This window comes from Triturus cristatus, chromosome 9 (genome assembly GCF_964204655.1).
Source record: "Triturus cristatus chromosome 9, aTriCri1.1, whole genome shotgun sequence".
In the NCBI taxonomy this organism is placed as follows: Eukaryota; Metazoa; Chordata; class Amphibia; order Caudata; family Salamandridae; genus Triturus; species Triturus cristatus.
In genome coordinates, this window is record NC_140592.1 from 35,927,174 (window position 1) to 35,943,022 (window position 15,849).

Below are 15,849 nucleotides of genomic sequence, written 5' to 3' on the forward strand. Positions count from 1 at the left end.
CTCTCCTGGACCCACGTTAATGACGACAACACCATCAAGATCATGAACACCGTCCACTCTGGCTCACCATCTGACCCCTGCCCTCACCTCCTGACCCCTGCCCTCACCACATCTTCAACAAGGCAAACCGCATCATTGCACCCCAACTCCAGAAAATCATCAAGAGCTCCTTTTGAGACCCCCACCTTCCCGGAAAGCTGGAAGCACGCTGAGATCAATGCCCTTCTCAAGAAACCCACAGCGGACCCAGAGGACCTCAAGAACTTCCGGCCCATCTCCCTTCTGTTCCCGGCGAAAGTCATCAAAGATCGTCAACAGGCAACTGACCCACTTCTCGAGGAGAACAACATCCTGGACCAGTCCCAATCCGGATTCCGCAGCAATCGCAGCACCAAAATCACCCTCATCCCTGCCACAGACATCAGGACCCTACTGGACAACGGCGAAACCGCGGCCCTCATCCTCCTGGACCTCTCGGCTGTATTCGGCACTGTTTGCCACCACACCCTACACACATGCCTACACGATGCAGGAATACGCGACAAAGCCCTGGACAGGACCACCTCCTTCCTCACCGACAGAACCTAGAGGGTCTGCCTCCCCCCCCGCCCCTCCCCCCCGCATTCCGTTCTGAAGCCACCAAGCTCATCTGCGGCGTGCCCCAAGGATCATCCCTCAGCCCAACCCTTTTCAACGTCTACATGGCAGTGCTTGCCAACATCGTCCGCTCGCACAACATCGTCTCCTACGCCGACGACACTCAACTGATCCTCTCACTCAACAATAACTCCACCACCGCCAAAACCACCCTCCACGAAGGAGTGAAGGCCGGCGCCAGCTGGATGCAGACCATCGCCCTGAAACTCAACTCCGACAAGACAGAGGTCCTCATCCTCGGATCCACGCCCTCCGCCTGGGACGACTCCTGGTGGCCAGCCACCCTGGGAGCCACACCCACCAACCACGCACGAAACCTGGGGTTCATCCTGGACTTATGGCCCTCAAAGACCCAGTAAGGCAACGCCGTCTCCTCCTCCTGCTTCAACACCCTCTGCATGCTCCGCAAGATCTACAGATGGATCGCCACCGGAACCAGAAGGACGGTCACAAAGGCCCTCGTTAGCAGCAGGATGGAGTACGGCAACGCCTTCTACGCAGGAACAGGCAAACTCCAGAAGAGACTCCAACGCATACAGAACGCCTCCGCACGCCTCATCCTCGACATACCCCGCCACACCCACATCACTGCCCACCTGAAAGACCTGCACTGGCTCACAGTCAACAAGAGGATCACCTCCAAGCTCCTCACCCACGCCCACAAAGCACTACACAACGCCGGACCAGCATACCTCAACAAACATCTCACCGTCTACCCTTCTACACCCCGAACCGCCAGCTTTGCTCCGCCGACCTCGTCCTCGCCACCGTCCCACGCATCCACAGGACCTCCTCCGGTGGCAGATCCTTCTCCTTCCTCGCCGTTAAGACATGGAACACCCTCCCCACACAGCTGCAACAAACCCAGGACCTGCTGACCTTTAGGAGACTTCTCAAGACCTGGCTGTTCGAGCAGTAGCTGCACCCCCCCCACACAGCGCCTTGAGACCCTCACGGGTGACTAGTGCGCTCTACAAATGGTTGATTAATTGATTGATTGTTGACAAAAAGACATATTGTGGACAATACCAAAACTTACAATGGGCTGTGTGCCAGGCAATGTCTTGTGATTGGTTGTCTTTCTCATCAGTTTCATATGCTTGCTTCCTACTTTCATCTTCTTGTGTTTGTGCCTCTCATTGGGCATAGCTTATTTAACATCCTTTTGATTGGATGACTTGCATCCTTCCACTTCTATTGATGGAACTATTTTTCTTTCTTTTTGCACTCCATTTGTGTTTTTGTTGCTCCCTAACTCATGAGCTGCTTTTCCAACAAATACTCGACAGTCCCATTGTGCTCTGTGTTGCTCCCCCACCCCTCTTTTTCCCCGGGTCGTCCATTGCTTATCCCAACCCTGGCTTTTTTTTGTTTTTTGAATTTGTTTCCTCCAACCCAACCCGCGGCTGCAAGCTCCTCCATTGCTCAGCACCCCCCGGCTTACTACCCCCTGCAACCCCCTTCCTGCATAGACTTCGCCCACAAAACCTACTATGTTGCTCTGAAGAACCTTCTGTTGTGGTCTTTAAAAAAAGTTTACGTTTTGGAGGGCCCAGAAGCTACCACTATGTAAATGACAGCCCGTCAGCTTATTTTCTTAAAACCCATTTGTTGCATGTTTACCTTTCCTTTATTTACGTATCCAAGACTGGTGTCCGCCATATTGAAACAGTAAATGAAACTAAAAATAAACACAATGGTGGTGGCGTCTTGCTGTATGCACACGCAGGTGGGGGGAGATGTATGCACATCCATAGTACTGGGCTGCCATAGGGTTATGAGCACATGACATGCACATAACACGTGTGCAGATATGCACATAACACGTGTGCATGTCCAAGTCCTTTCAATGTTTGTGTTTGATTCTCTTGCTGTTGCTGATGCTGCAAAGCATTTTTGCAATGCGGAGTGGCATCGGCAACACCAAAAGTTTGAAAAGGCGAGACCTGTTGGCTTTGCCTATGCCTGTTCTTAGCTTGCCACTCCCCCAGCACAAAAGGCCCCCTCCTCCACACTCCAGCATGTGTTTTTTTTCTACCCTTCTCTCCTGAACAGACAGATGTGCTCTTTCTTTCTCCAGCTGCTCTTCAGCTCCTGGATGGGGCTCGACCCATTCCTGCCAGTCCTGACCGCAAGAATACTTGGATTCCCGCTCATCTCTGGTCGTTTGCAAAATCCTGTCCTCTTCATCCTGCTCCTTCTGAACCCTTTTTATTGCTGAGCAATTAAAACAAAGGCTCTTGAATTAAATGAACCCGTAGCAGTGATGCGCCGGTTGGTCTATTACTTTTCGGCGCCCTTGTAATTAAATTTCCTTTGCTCAAATGGATTCTTTGTATCCAAAGACCAGATACCTGGGAACCCTACACTGTGCCCACGGTCAGGTTCCCAAGCACCAGCCTGGCCCTTCATTCAGCCCTAAGCCTTGTGCACACTGGAGACACAGTCGTCCAAGAAACTCCGCTGTTGTCGGTTTGGTTTGTTTCCTCTGCTTCCCACACATGAGTGCGCAACACCCATGTAATGCACTTTTGTGTAATTATCACGGATTGGCAGAACTCGCGGAGCTTCACTTTGGAGCTTTGCATAAAAGCTCCGCGATTCAGAGGAGTTCCGCGAGCATGTGGCATCAGCACTTCGTCTGATTGTTAGCACCGGGGGGCTTGTTTTGCGCTGCAAATTCATTGCGAACGGCACCATGCGGTATGCCAGAGGGCACTGCTGCTTTGTGGTGAGCAAGCTGCAGCTCGAGTAGAAAATCTACTCGAGCTGCAGCAAACGGTTGCGACTGCCCGCACGGAAATAATCTCACTGGGTGCCATCCTAGCGCTTGAAAATCATTCTAAAGGATGCCAATTCTCACTCACCAATTTAACATTGGCGATTTGTGTGTGAGAAAAAAAAACTCACCCATGCGGCAGTTGGCAGAGTTTTGCCAGAACTCCGCATTTCAAGCATAATGTGGAGTGGGCAAAACTCTGTGAAACTCGGCCGGCGGAGCGGAATTTATCGCCCATCCCTAGTAATTATGTGAAATATTGGAAACAGTTAGTGAAATGCAAATCTAGCATTTTGTGTTTCTTATATTTTAGTGCAAAATGTATTACCACCCATCCATGTTTGCCGTTGGGACCATTTTCGCCCTGAAAATAGCAAAACCAATACAAGTGCAGCCATTCTTCCGCCTTCCATAGAAATGCTGTACTGGAGCTTGTGAGACCTGATGACGGGCATCTATCACGACCAGTGAAGCCATGGTCAACCGTCTGCCACCGTTGCAGAGGGAACTGCCACTGTTTTGTTAAATACCCCTTGATGCTTTGGAACAAACTGTGCAAAAAACATAATGGCCATTGACTCAATGGCAACGTTTCCAACTGTTATTCACTGTAGGTGTCAAGTGAGGAAAAATGAAGTTTAAACGTGGAAGTGAATAAGCTATGTTCTTGTTTATGAATTCATATTGCATGAAGAGCAGACAGCCTGCTGTCTCTTGAAGGCCATGGAGGCTGCAATACTTCAGTTGAGTCGTGAGAGAGAAGGGAATGTGGGGAAACTAATGCCGAGAGGAGGGCGGGGGGACGAATGCCGAGAGGAGGGCGGGGGGGACGTATGCCGAGAGGAGGGCGGGGGGGGACGTATGCCGAGAGGAGGGCGGGGGGGGACGTATGCCGAGAGGAGGGCGGGGGGGGACGTATGCCGAGAGGAGGGCAGGGGGGGGACGGATGCCGAAAGGAGGGCGGTGGGGACGGATGCCGAGAGGAGGGTGGGGGGGACGGATGCCGAGCGGGAGGGCTGTGGAGGCGGCCGCCGAGCGGGGAGGGCTGTGGAGGCGGCCGCCGAGCGGGGAGGGCTGGGGAGGCGGCCGCCGAGCGGGGAGGGCTGGGGAGGCGGCCGCCGAGCGGGGAGGGCTGGGGAGGCGGCCGCCGAGCGGGGAGGGCTGGGGAGGCTGCCGCCGAGCGGGGAGGGCTGCGGAGGCGGCCGCCGAGCGGGGAGGGCTGCGGAGGCGTCTGCCAAGCGGGGAGGGCTGCGGAGGCGGCTGTCGAGCAGGAGCGGGGAGGCGGCCGCTGAGCGGGGAGGGCTGGGGAGGCGGCCGCCGAGCGGGAGGGCTGGGGTAGCAGCCACCGAGCCGGAGGGCTTGGGAGGCAGATGCAGCAAGAAAAACAAGATGGCAGAAGGAGGCCATAAGGAATAAATAAGGAAAGAATATAGGAAGTGTATTTGGTACAAGGAGGGAAGGCAATTGTTGTAATGAACAGAACAGGCTGGGCTGCTGCACGGGCTGAAGAAAAGCTGCATTACTGTTTTATTCTTTGATAGCACGATAATGTAGATTTTACGACCAACTCGGGGCTATGATCTGGTACTTCATGGATTTCAATAATTGTTTTGGTGATTCAAACTCTTTAGATAGTCCCAGCATGCAGTGCTTCTCCAACATTTATGCAGCCTTCGAAAATGAGACATTCCTTTTCTGCTCATCTTCAACTAATCCCGCCAATTTCCCCTGCCTCCTTGCTTGGGCAGTCCGGTCTCTGGCCTCCTGGACACCCCGTGTGTTCCTGGCTACCAGCACCTTGCATCAGCTTAAACTCCAATGTCCTCAAGACACCTGCATGCTTAATCTTGTTCTGCATTTTTATCAGGACAGTGTTTTCTGATGCTCGGTGTTGTCTTTGGATCTGTGTCGATTGGAATGGCACTGCCAATCACAAGGATGAACATCCTGTGCATGCCCCCTGTACACAGATTTAGGAAGGGTACATACATGGGTAAACCAATGATGGCTCAAGTGCCTAATGTATCCAATAACAAAATGAGTGCAGGGGGCCAAATGCCGGTGCTGACGACGTTGCTGAATAGGCTGCATGTTCCTGATTCCATCTCCTGCCTCTCTCTTCCGCCACCCTACACTTCCTGTTTCTTCATCTCATGGATACTTAGGCTGTGTGGTCTTGATTCCATCTCCTGCCTCTCTCTTCCGCCACCCTACACTTCCTGTTTCTTCATCTCATGGATACTTAGGCTGTGTGGTCTTGATTCCATCTCCTGCCTCTTTTCCACCACCCTACACTTCCAATCTCTAAATCTGATTTGTAGAGCCATCCACATTGGAGATGGTTTTCAGTCCCTGGCTCTTGACTGTTTGCCAGTGGTGTCATGTATACATTGACGAGAGTTGCGCTGAGGGGTGAGCCTTGAGGTACACCGCGGGAGATGTTCTTGGAGAGAAAGCGGTAGGGCGGATGGAAGACCTGCTGCATTCTTCCTGTGAGGTAGGAAGCGATCCATTTGAGGGCGGGTCCTCGGATGCCGATCTGGTGGAGTCTGTTGATCTATGTGTGGTGGGATACGGTGTTGAAGGCTGCTGAGAGGTCAAGGAGGATGAAGGCAACTGTTCTCCCATGGTTCAACAGCATCCTGATGGCGTCCATGGCTGCAATCACAGCTGTCTCTGTGCCGTGGTTTGCTCTGAAGCCTGATTGGGAGGGGTCCAGAAGGTTGTAGTTTTCCAGATGTCTGAGCTGGATGTTGATGGCTTTCTTGATGACCTTGGCAGGAAAAGGGAGCAGGGAGATTGGTTGGTAGTTCTTGAGTTCCCCTGGGTCTGCGGATGGCTTCTTCAGTAGTAGTTTCACGTCGGCATTTTTCCATTTCTGGGGGAAGTGGGTTGTGGTAATAGAGCAGTTGAGTAATTTTGAGTTATTTGCTTGTGGGTTGATGGCCGAGGTTGAAAGTATGATGTGGGTCGGGGGTCTGCTGGGGCTCCGGAGTGGATGGATCTCATGATGGGCGCACTTTCCTTCTTGGAGGATGCTCCACGAGGTGAGCTGGTGTATGTGGGTTGGTGTGTTGCAGAGTTTGTGATGCAAGTTATTGGGCTGACACTGAAGAGGACCCCTCTCCACCAGTTAACATGTGTGGTCTGTGTGCAGCATCTGTGTTTTTAGTTTTGTGATTAGCTGTTGCTTTGTGTTGTGTATTGTTGTTTTGGTTTGTGCCAGGTCCTTTCTGATGGGTGGTGAGCTGCTGTACATAATAGCTGATTCCAGATTAACCACTCACTTCCATATTGAAGTGGTGAGCCCTAGTGACGTCTGTTGGGGGAGGGGCGATACACTGCATTGGCAGTGTGTGCCTCGTGGGTGGTGCAGTGAGCCCCTGCAGGGGTCTCTGGGCCGTCTCTGGTAATGAGTGCCTGTGATTGGTGGGTGAAGGAGTTGACAGTAGGGAGCTTGTTTTAATGAGCCCGATCAGAGCTATAGGGTTCGCACCCCGGGATCCAGAGGTGCCGAGAACTACACATGTAGGCACTAGGCCTTCCTAGGTCTAGGGAGGGGTCTCCCGGAGAGCGCAGCACCCCCTTCACCCCGACTGACGAAAGCTGACCCGAGCATGGAGGCCAACAGGTGGGCAGCAAGTGGGCACACATTCCTTGAGCCGCACATGGGGTGGTATCATCTTAACGATGGGGTAGCTGGGTGTAAGCTGCTGTGAAAGCGCCTCAATGTCGTCTGAGCCCGAGGATCATGGCACCCCAAGAAGTGAGTAAGGCACATCTCCGCGGTACCGTAAAGATGCCGTCATGGCGCCCTTGCCCTCGGATTCCATGGTGCTGTGATTCTGGGGTAGGCCAGAGTGTCTGGTGCCTTGCTTGACACTTGAGGGGGGAGAGTTCATCCTGAGAGAGATCCTGACCCCCCCAACATCACTTCAGCTGTGGGGGAGGGGTGCGGATGCCAGTTTTACCTGGGGTGGTGCCACAAAGGACAGGCCTGAGTGGGGTACAGATGAACCCCTCGAGTGACCCCTGGATTAGGGGCTGGGGAGGTGGCATCTCTGTCCAGGGACTCTGGCTATTTCGAGGTGTCCCGTCTCTAGGTGTTTGTGGGGGCGCCCCTCCTTCAGCGTGGGCACTGCCCTGATGCTCCTTAGTGTTTCATTTCTTCTTGAGCCCTGGGGGGGGGGGGTACCCTTGTATGCATGAAACGTGCTAATCTTTCCTGACGGCATTTGTAAATATCTCCAGAGCTCGAGCCTTGACGTCACTCAGCCAGGGTCCAGGCACTGCTTCACCTGGCCCAGTGCCACCCTTCCTACTGCAGTCCAAGGCTGGGGGGCGGCATTCTTGGCAAGAGCCGCTTCAAAGACGAGGCGCTCATAATAGCCTACGAGGCCTCGGACAACGAGTGACCTTGGAACGGGGAGGGTGTGTGGGGAGGGATGGGGGATGGGGTGCTGTGTCTGCAACAACAGACCTCATTCTAGACCAGACACCGCCTGGACAGGGGGCGTGCAGAGCTCTCCTGGTGCCACGTGGCCCCTGTGAGGGGCTCATGCCCTCCATTTAGTTCTGTTTGGCCACCACAAAGGACCAGATCCTTCAAACTGAAAATATTTTACTTGCCAGGGAGGCCGAACAATCCTCCGTTTCACTAGTGAGTTCAGGCATCTTGCCCTGGTGGCAGGTGTCTTGGGTCCAGGCCCTGGAAGATCTTGGATCTGAAAGTAAGGCATGGGTGACCTAAGGGCCAGTGCAAGGGATGACCCATGTCTCCTTCAGGACACCTGGAGGCGAACCAAAAGCCGCCTGGTGTGTAATGGTCCCTCGGACCCTCAACCTTGAGTCATGAGACCTTGTGGCATTTTGAGAATGTCGCCTCACTTCCACGGCACTGCAGTGCCCCAGTTTAGCGCCTTGACTTTCACCAGCGATGGCAGCCAGGGGTTGCTGGGAGAAAAGGGGCGAATTATCTTCAATCGTTTCTGATAAAAGGAGCGGGTTCCAGGACTGCATGGACTGAGGCCTTTATATTTCGAGATGGACTCCCGGAGCTTTACTCCTGCAGACCACACATGCTTCGTCCTGCTAGAAGCCTACAATCTGAAGTAATAAAGTCTACATCCCGGCATCGTTCAGGTTCAGCCGACTGTTTCACCAAACGCCGACTCTGGCCACTCTTTTCTAATGGAATTTATAAGGTCTGTTGTTAGCGAAGAACTTTTAATTTCACTAACATGAAATATACAGCGTACCTTTGGTCATGGGTCAGCCCACTTCTGCCATTGGCTAGGGTTACTGTGAGTGAAGGCCTCCTGCAATCCACACACCGTGCCAGGGACTACTATAGAAAGGAAGAATGTTACTTTTAGCATTTTTTTGGGGGGGGGGGGGCGAGATTGGCCCAGAAGCTTCCCCCAACAATAATCCTACTGATAACATAAGATAACATAAACCAAAGAGGATGGCTTGAGATGTGATGTGCTCCAGTGATCAGGCCACAGAATAACCACCCTGCGCTTGTGGTTTGAGTTCTCAGCAGGTTTTAGATCTCAAATTGCTGCTGGGTTTGTTGGTGGTGACTCTGCTGCTGGGGTAGTCTGAGGAGATGCCTTGGGCCACTGTCAGGAGGTTGTAGATGGCCCTGCTCCTGGTAAAAAGCCATGCCGCTTGGCAGCAGCTGTGGGCCAGTGCACTTGACGGCAGCTGTGGGCCATGCCACTTGGCAGCAGCTGTGGGCTATGCCGATTGGGGGCAGCTGTGGGCCATGCCACTTTGTGTGCTATGCCGCTCGGTGGTAGCTGTGTGCGAAGCAGCACAGCAGGAGAGATTAAAGAAGTGAACTTCTGTCCCCGTTTCTAAGAGGTCCCGTCGCAATGTGAGCCTGCAATGCATAACCCTGTGATTAACACGCAGGTTCACCCGACCCTCCCTTAAAAAACGGGACAATTCTTTAAATAACCCAGGACCTGCCCAAAAACCAGGACATTTCTTTAATTTGGAGAAAAGTGTCAGGACACCGGGACACTTCTCCAAAAACCGGGACCGTGCGGGGAAATCCAGGATGTCTGGTCACCCTAGCCATGCCGCTTGGTGGCAGCTGTGTGCCATGCCGCTTGGTGGCAGCTGTGTGCCATGCCGCTTGGTGGCAGCTGTGTGCCATGCCGCTTGGTGGCAGCTGTGTGCCATGCCGCTTGGGGGCAGCTGTGTAGCGCGTCACTCAGGGCAGCCTTGTGCCACCTGGCGGCAGCCGTGGGCCGTGCTTCTCGGTCGCAGCTGTGTGCCATGTTGCTCGTTTGGAGTTGTGTGCTGTGCCGCCTTGTGTGCCATGCTGCTCAACGAAAGCTGTGTTCCACTTTGCTTGGGGGGTGTTTTGGGTGCCGTGCCTCTTGGGGAGGGGGCCTTTTTGGTGTGCCGTGCCTCTTGGAAGGACGGTTTTGTGTACCATGCTGCTTTTGGACAGCTGTGTGCCGCGCTGCTCTGAGGCGTGCTGTGTGCCGCGCTGCTCTGAGGCGTGCTGTGTGCCGCGCTGCTCTGAGGCGTGCTGTGTGCCGCGCTGCTCGGAGGCGTGCTGTGTGCCGCGCTGCTCAGAGGCACGCTGTGTGCTGCGCAGTGGCAGCTGTGTGCTGCGCTGCTCTGTGGCAGCTGTGTGCTGCACTGCTCGGTGATAGCTGTGGGCCTGGGCAGGTTGCACAGTTCAAAAGAAAGCCCTATCCAGTGGGGAGAAGGGATACTCTGGGAGTCCTGAATGTTAATTGCTGTAACCCAATTTGCTAAGCTACCTAAGCAGTTTGGAAAGGGGGCCACGGCAAATTGTTCTGCTGTTTAGTATTTGCTGTGGTGCCACAGTGGGCGTTGTGACAAATGATTCAGTGCTCATCAATGGTTTCGAAAATAACCCTGTGGTTTCTAGTGAACCAGTCAAAGTCAGGACAGGACTCGGCAGTGACTGGCATGTAGGCAGAGTGGGGGCGCATTTATAGTGTTGGTGTGTGCATGCATGCAAGGTGAGTGGTGTGTGTAAATAAAAAGAAAAAAACACTTCCCTTGCTTGCTGCTCTACCTCTGATGTCCTCCGCACTCTGGTCTCCTCGGGCTCCACTAAATCCCCTTAAGCAACCCTGGCGCTGCTCTGATGCTGTTAACCAACATGAGAAAAGTGCCACGATTGGAGGGAGTGGCCTCTATCAGAGCTCTAAAGAGCACTTTGAGGCCTGTGCTTCTCTAACCCCGCTGACACCCGGCAGACCTGCCCTGCACTCCTCTTGAAGACTGTTTGTCTCCTGTGAGCACCGGATTTGTTCAAAGACTCGCCAGGCGGCTTTGAGATTTTGAACCACTCTGCACCCGACGCCTGCGGCCCAAGTTTGAGTGACCCAACACCACGAGATGGTCTCCCCAGTCATCCTGACCTGGGATCTGGTGATCACCATCCTCCTTCAAGCTGCAAGAAGACGCCTGTAGCCTTGAAAGGTCCCCCCGATCACGACCCGAGCTGGTAAGAAGACCCGATGCCAAAAGACACCCTTGCACCTGACGCCCCACGGCCTTCGGTATCCCCACCGACGGTGTCCAGGCATTCCCCCCCCCCCCCCCAAGAACCCAACTTGTCTCTCCAGCCGGTGGTCACCTTCAGGTAGTCTCCCTGCTGGAGCCTCCAGCATCTTTGCCAAACTAAGGTCTCCATTGGAATCAACGGGGTCTCCAGAGTCTCCTTGGCACACTGCCGCCCCTGTGCAGCTAGAGGTGCCGTTCCTATGCTGATAGTCTGCCCCTGCATTGCTGACGTTAACCCCAGGAGCTTGGCTCCTACACCCAAATGGCCTGCTGCTAAACCGCCCCTGACCGAAGGCCTCTTAAGCCCCATTGGCTAACGTTTGGCCCCTGCACCAGGCCACCCCAGTGCCGCTGGTGGTGCAATTTGAGTGCCTACCTAGACCTTGGGTAACTTTTGTCCTAGCCCCCTAAATTACCTCTCATAAGTAGTTTACTTACCTGAGAACCGGTAATCCTTTTTTCGCCCATTGGAACCAATGATACGAGTTTTGTTCCTAAAAATGTTCTGTGTGGAGTTGAACTTTTGTATGAAAGGGAACTAAACTGAGAACCTTAAAGTCTGTCTTACCTTGCATTGTGAGATCTCTGGCATGGTATCCAGGCACACCACCCGAGTAACTGATGTAATCTAAAAGTATTCGAAAAATAATTACTGTGCAACTTAACCCCTTCAGTGCCCGCCCCTTTCCCCGCCCTGTGCCGGCCGTTGCATTAGCGGGCGGGGTCTATGACGAGCTGGACTCGTCATGGGCACAGCGCAACCGCGGCCCATGACGAGTCCAGCTCGTCATGGGCACTGAAGGGGTTAAACTGGTTTTGAATCCTATACAAACCTGTAATGATTGCAGTATTTGAGAGTCTATTTCACTCACCTGCGCCAAGTCCTGCTTGGTTCTAGGAATAAAACTTAAGTATACCTTCTTCATACTTACCCAATTGGTCTGGATTCTGCCCCTGAGTGTCTGTAATCAGTTCTTGAGTGAGTGAATACAATAAATGCTTAACACACCCTCTGGATAAGCCTAACTGCTCACCCGCACTACCACAAAGAGAGCTGTAAGAACTTACCTAATTTAGCCTCTGCTAGACCTCTGGGGTCTCCCTGGACTCTGTGCACACTATACCTCACTTTGGTATAGTACACACAGAGCCAGCTTCCTACAAACAGACCCTGTTGATACACACAACACAAGGTAGAGAAGACGCCACTGATGGACATGCCTGTGGTGTCCACGTTGGCCAACCCAAGCAGCGAGGAAACCACCCACAGCGCCATGAGGCCAAGCAATGGCGACCACTGCGCTTTACAAACGCACATAATAGAACAAGGAAACCGTTCTTAATATCTTGAGTGACGCACCATGGGGAATAAACCAGTTGGTCGCAAAGAGAGATCCGTAAACCTCCTCCTCCGATTATATCTTGATGATAACTAAAGAGAGTGGGAAATGGGAGGGACACGAGTTGCGTAATATATATATATATATTAATTTATTTTATTTTTTTAAATATACACGTTCCTTCTTTTCCTCCAACTCCACATTATCGAACACATGCAGTTCGCCCGTTCATTAATCCGCTTGTACGATCGATGAGGTCATCATAATTCCTAACCTGGATGTAGATCGTTTCCTGGTGCAGCGCTGTGAATACTTTTAATACTTGTTTTTGACACTCCCTGACGATCTGTTTCGTGGTGTCCCTGAACACAGAATGGAGCCAAACCGAAGCGTGTGCCAACATTCCAAGCGCTGTGATTGGCTGAGCCTATCCCGGCGCTCTGTGATTGGCTGAGCCTATCCCGGCGCTCTGTGTAGGGTGTGAAGAGCCAACTGGGTGTAAGGTGCTCATATCACCAATCTGTGATGGAGAAGAGGCGGAGTCTCCTTCAAGTGATAAAAGTGATCGCGTTCTCGGAGGGTAATCTCTGCAAAGAGCATGCAACCCGCTGCGCTATCTTACTGGCGACCTAACCAAGGCTAGATTGCAGCATAGGTGTGAAAGGGGCGATTCAAGGTTTGCAAGAACTTGTTTTTTTTTGTGTTTTAACTTTTAATGCTTTTCAAAAACACTGTACACATACTGCCAGGGGCTTTGAAGCAGAAGCCGTCGTGTTTCAGTGGTTTCAGAGCCCCTGTTCACTCTTAGCACATCGGTTATAGCGCTTTGGAAACTTTTCTCCAAACCCTCAGGCGGATTAAACCCACCAATTTGTTCCTATTTGAACAGAAAGGCTTTTAAACGTGGACGCAGAAGAGTCTAAACACAATAGACCTTGTAAGTGTGTAACATGGTGTATGGAACCCTTTGTCCATTGAGACAACCTTGCAATAGTAAAACAGAAATGTAAAGACTGGTATGTACAGGTAGAACATACTTCATTTTTTTTTTTTGTTTCTCGAGAAAACGATGACGTTTTGACTGGGCCTTGAGTTTGACTGGAACTTTTGTGTCCAGCTGCACCTGAGCCCCAACCCTTCCATCACCACCTGCAGCGACATGAAACTGTTCGCCTCAAGTTAAGTCTACAAAGGGAATCCTTTGATGGCCCGCTGTCTGCAGCAGCACCTACGGCCATGGTGTACCGGTGGCAGCCGACAGACACCGCGGCCGCTGCCCGGTGCCCATGGATTGTTTCAGGCCCTGGAGATGAGTTTTTGAGAGGGGGACGAAGCATGAACCTGGCTGACTGAGGGGGTGGGGGTGGTGGTGGATTCTGCCAAGTGCCCACATGAGTGGGGTGAGAGTGTCCGCTCCCCTTAGTATTAGTGTAAATGGTGACCCGTAGATTGATTGGATTCATTCCAGAATGTGGCTGTGCATCTTGTAGTGGCACCGAAGGAGGTGTTAAAGTGTTCTGTTGTTACGCGCAACCGGACGGAGCGCGAATCATGTTTGCACGCCAAAACTATTTAAAAGAGTACATGCCTTCAAGTTTCGAGTACGTCGGTGTGCATCTCACTACTTTATTGATATTCACAAATTGACGCCGTCCGTCTTGTGAGTTGGCACCCTTGAGTAAATCAGAATGAATACAAGTAAAATGAAGAAAGCATCAATGGGACTGGAAAATAAGACACTGAACGCAGGAGTGGGTTTTCGGCCACAAAAGAATTTTCATTTAGATCTAAAACGAAATCATTCTGGGTTGTGTTTATTATCCGCGCATACACAGCAAACAAAGTTTAATTGCTTATGATATGGTGTGCACAACTTATTATCTGATACTTGTGACAAGTATAAATGATCTTGCTGGCGAAACACAGGCTGGTAAAACGTGAAAAAGACCCTAGGTGGGAGGTTATGGGAATTGCAGTTTAATCTTAACACCACAAGTGAGGGTTTGAAATGCTAAACACACTAGTCTGTTTTCAGTGTTGGGTGGGTTTTCAGAGCAGTTGACACGTGATTATGCACCTGTGGAGAACCAGGGAGGTGAGATTAAAACTTCACTAGTCATTAGCAGTTGATTTGGTCCAACGCTAAAGGAAATCGATGCTGCGGCGTCTTTTCGAGAGATTTTGAGAAGCATGGCTTTTCCGAGTGAGCCTGCATTGTTTTAATACGCTAGATTATCCGTGTGTCACGGTAAGCGCATGTTTACGCGTTACAGCGAAAGGCCCACTAAAGTTTAGGTTTAAAAATTAATAACCCTCAACATTGTTGATATCCTAAACTTGTTGCAAGGAGTGTTATGTCAAGCTGACAGATCATTTACTGTCATGATGATGATGTCAGATCGATAGATGCAATGCGCAGCTGTAATGGGTATGCAGATAATAGATTGATCATTTTTGCTTTATTGTTTAAATTAGTAATGATGGAGTTAACGATCACTTATCTATGTAATTTTGCATTCTAGATACCCCTGACGAAGGGATTTCTTTCCCGAAATGCATTGGGTGATTTTAATAAATAAGTGGCATGTGGAAACCAGTACGCCTCCTACGTTTCTTTGGAACGAGTAAAATGGATTGAATGAAAAGTAAAAAAGAAATGGAGTAAATTATGGATAAACTGACAAGCAAAGAATATGCAATTTTTGATTGATTGGATTCATTCCAGAATGTGGCTGTGCATCTTGTAGTAGCACCGAAGGAGGTGGTAAAGTGTTCTGACCCGTAGAGGGACTCATCGACCCTGGGAAGAAAAAACAAAATGGAATAAAAAAAATATAATAATTCTAACGTTAAACATGTGTGAGGCATCCCAGTGCACTACCATTCACTATTAGTCGAGAAACAAGCAAGCAAAGCATGTGCAAGTGAGGGATTTTTTAATTGGCATCATATAAATTACCACCACAAGCAGGTGTAATTTACAGTATGGTGAAGCTGCACAATCTGAGGCCTTATTGGCAAGTTCTGCACTTGGAAACAAGCCTGATGTTGTGCTACCGAGTTCGCCTATACACTGTCACCAGTGGGATGTGGGTAAGCGTGCACAGATCTGCGTGTGCATGACGTATTTGTGACCTAGCCCGGCTGTGTCCTAGGCAAACCCTGCTTCTTTCTAGGCAAACCCTGCTTCTTTCTGTGCATGAAGTTTTTTTTCTGAGATTGTGGAGTGTGAATGAGATGAGTAGGTGTAAATTAATGTTAAACTTTACACCACCTGTTGGATTTTACTCCTCCTCCATGGCTAGGACTGGATGGGTTTCCTGTTGTGAGCCCTCCGTTTCCGTGCCCGGCCTCACCCTGGCTGGTGAGTTTTTAGTACTACTTTTTGCAAGCCATAACTAGCACTAGATGGGTTTCCTGTTTCTGTCCCTGTCCTCACTCAGGCTAGAGAGCTTAGTCACTGATCATAACCCCAGCATCCCTAAAAATATTGTTCAGAGATTTTCATTTTTG

General features: G+C 51.2%; 1 protein-coding gene across 2 annotated transcripts in view; it reads left to right on the forward strand.

Moving 5' to 3' along the window:
- The window catches only part of LOC146797322 (sodium- and chloride-dependent creatine transporter 1-like), a 360,543-nt gene that overhangs the window by 58,840 nt on the left and 285,854 nt on the right, over nucleotides 1-15,849 (forward strand). The window lies entirely within an intron of this gene.